Genomic DNA, 3,539 nt, shown 5'->3' on the forward strand with positions numbered 1-3,539 from the left:
CGGTCTGTGTTTCTTGCATTGGAACCGGAGCTGAGCGGGGAGCCGGGCGCGGGGACCGGGCGGCGCCCGCGGGAGACGGCCTCCCGCGGGGTTACCCCCGGCGGCACCCCAGCCTCCCTCGTTTCTTTCATATTTATTTCGGACGTGGGCTACCGAAATTTCCGTTACGATTCAGCCCCCGTGCGCGGTGAGGAAGTCGGCTGGGCCTCGGTATGTACTCGGTCCGTAGAGGCCGCGTTACCGCGTGGCGGTCAGTCGCGGGAGGGAGCCGGAGCCGCCCGCACGCCCGCGACCGCAACACGCACTCGGAGGCGGCGTCTTCTGACAGACGCCGGTAGGGTTTGAGAAACATGCTTTTTCGGAAAGGACCGCTCGGCTGATGCGGGCCTGGGCTCCCGCGCCCCTCTCGTGGCGGGGCGGCGCGGGGTACCCGCGAGCGCGGCGGAACTCCCGTGTAGGACATCTCTGGGCCCGTGTGGCCAACGGGCACGCGACAGGGTCGTCTCGGTCTCGCGACGAAAGCGGTTTCGCGCTGGTTGGTGCGCTAGAGGTCGATCCGCAGGCCGAAGGAACCGTCCACCCGAACACCCCGGCGCGAGGCCGGGGCCGGCAGGGGCCCTCCGATGGCGGGTCATGCTTGCCAATCGGTCAGTGGTTGGTGTGGTGCAGTATATGTCAGGGTGTGGGTGCGAGATGGGCCGGGAGGACCGCTCCTCCAGCGTCGGACCCGAGTCATAGGAAGTGCCGTTTTGTCACAACCCCAGGGGTGGGGGGGTAACGGTAGGGAAGTGCCGGCCAACGCGCAGAGGTCGACCCGCAGGCCGAAGGAACCGTCCACCCGAACACCCCGGCGCGAGGCCGGGGCCGGCAGGGGCCCTCCGATGGCGGGTCATGATTGCCAATCGGTCAGTGGTTATGTGTGCTGCGGTGATGCGGTGCCGGCCAACGCTCAGAGGTCGACCCGCAGGCCGAAGGAACCGTCCACCCGAACACCCCGGCGCGAGGCCGGGGCCGGCAGGGGCCCTCCGATGGCGGGTCATGATTGCCAATCGGTCAGTGGTTATGTGTGTGCTGCGGTGCCGGCCAACGCTCAGAGGTCGACCCGCAGGCCGAAGGAACCGTCCACCCGAACACCCCGGCGCGAGGCCGGGGCCGGCAGGGGCCCTCCGATGGCGGGTCATGATTGCCAATCGGTCAGTGGTTGTGTGTGCTGCGGTGCCGGCCAACGCTCAGAGGTCGACCCGCAGGCCGAAGGAACCGTCCACCCGAACACCCCGGCGCGAGGCCGGGGCCGGCAGGGGCCCTCCGATGGCGGGTCATGATTGCCAATCGGTCAGTGGTTGTGTGTGTTGCGGTGGGGCCGGGAGGACCGCTCCTCCTGCGTCGGACCCGGGTCATGGGAAGTGCCGTGTGGCGGTGGTGGGGCCGGGAGGACCGCTCCTCCTGCGTCGGACCCGAGTCATGGGAAGTGCCGTGTGGCGGGGCCGGGAGGACCGCTCCTCCTGCGTCGGACCCGAGTCATAGGAAGTGCCGTGTGGCGGGGCCGGGAGGACCGCTCCTCCTGCGTCGGACCCGAGTCATAGGAAGTGCCGTGTGGCGGGGCCGGGAGGACCGCTCCTCCTGCGTCGGACCCGAGTCATAGGAAGTGCCGTGTGGCGGGGCCGGGAGGACCGCTCCTCCTGCGTCGGACCCGAGTCATAGGAAGTGCCGTGTTGCGCTGGTGGGGCCGTGCCCGCCAACAGCCTTCAGTGGTCGGATACCACGTTTGCAAGCTCCCCGCTGGAATGGGGACTTAGAAGAAATGAGGGGAAAATTCCCCCGGAGCTCCGTGCCTGAGGGCGGGCTGTGAGCCGCGCCGCGTCCGCCAACAGCCTTCCATGGTCGGACACCATTGTTCGCAAGTTGCCCGCTGGAATGGGCACATAGAAGAAATTTCGAGGATAACATCCACCAGAGCGCCAGGGCGGCCGTTATTGCAGTATGCGTCCGCCTGGCAGCTCTCTTCCGCGGGAACCATTGGGCAATTTCTTTCACGGAGGTGGACATAGAAGAATTTTTGTTTCTAAAAACGTGGTTCCTAAAAATGTGCCCCAGGTGTTTTGGAAAACCCGGGTAAACCTGGGAAGTAGGCAAATGACCCTCTGACTAGGGGTAAAAACGTTTGCCTACTGCAGCGCCCCTAATGCAATTCGGCGGAACTGCAACGCCCCTGGTCGCCTAAACGCTACCCCTGGTCGCCTAAACCTCACCCCTGGTCGCCTAAACCTCACCCCTGGTCGCCTAAAAGTCACCCCTGGTCGCCTAAATTGTCAACCCCTGGTCACCTAAATTGTCAACCCCTGGTCGCCTAAAGGGGACTTAGAAGAAATGAGGGGGCAAATTCCCCCGGAGCTCCGTGCCTGAGGGCGGGCTGTGAGCCGCGCCGCGTCCGCCAACAGCCTTCAGTGGTCGGATACAATGTATGAAAGTTCCCCGCTGGAAAGGGGACTTAGAAGAAATGAGGCAAATTTCCCCGGAGCTCCGTGCCTGAGGGCGGGCTGTGAGCCGCGCCGCGCCCGCCAACAGCCTTCAGTGGTCGGATACAATGTTTGAAAGTTCCCCGCTGGAAAGGGGACTTAGAAGAAATGAGGCAAATTTCCCCGGAGCTCCGTGCCTGAGGGCGGGCTGTGAGCCGCGCCGCGCCCGCCAACAGCCTTCAGTGGTCGGATACAATGTTTGAAAGGTCCCCGCTGGAAAGGGGACTTAGAAGAAATGAGCCAAATTTCCCCGGAGCTCCGTGCCTGAGGGCGGGCTGTGAGCCGCGCCGCGTCCGCCAACAGCCTTCAGTGGTCGGATACAATGTTTCAAAGTTCCCCGCTGGAAAGGGGACTTAGAAGAAATTTGTAAAAATTCACCCGGAGCTCCGTGCCTGAGGGCCGGCTATGAGCCGCGCCGTGCCCGCCAACAGCCTTCCACGGTCGGATACAATGTTTCAAAGTTCCCCGCTGGAAAGGGGACTTAGAAGGAATTTGTCAAATTCACCCGGAGCTCCGTGCCTGAGGGCCGGCTATGAGCCGCGCCGTGCCCGCCAACAGCCTTCCACGGTCGGATACAATGTTTCAAAGTTCCCCGCTGGAAAGGGGACTTAGAAGGAATTTGTCAAATTCACCCGGAGCTCCGTGCCTGAGGGCCGGCTATGAGCCGCGCCGTGCCCGCCAACAGCCTTCCACGGTCGGATACAATGTTTGAAAGTTCCCCGCTGGAAAGGGGACTTAGAAGAAATGAGGGGGAAATTCCCCCGGAGCTCCGTGCCTGAGGGCGGGCTGTGAGCCGCGCCGCGTCCGCCAACAGCCTTCCACGGTCGGATACAATGTTTCAAAGTTCCCCGCTGGAAAGGGGACTTAGAAGAAATTTGTAAAATTCACCCGGAGCTCCGTGCCCGAGGGCCGGCTATGAGCCGCGCCGCGCCCGCCAACAGCCTTCCTTTGGTCGGATACAATGTTTCAAAGTTCCCCGCTGGAAAGGGGACTTAGAAGAAATTTGTAAAATTCACCCGGAGC

Source organism: Idiotropiscis lumnitzeri, unplaced genomic scaffold (genome assembly GCF_059441095.1).
Source record: "Idiotropiscis lumnitzeri isolate Australia: NSW breed Sydney's pygmy pipehorse unplaced genomic scaffold, RoL_Ilum_1.0 HiC_scaffold_374, whole genome shotgun sequence".
NCBI lineage: Eukaryota > Metazoa > Chordata > Actinopteri > Syngnathiformes > Syngnathidae > Idiotropiscis > Idiotropiscis lumnitzeri.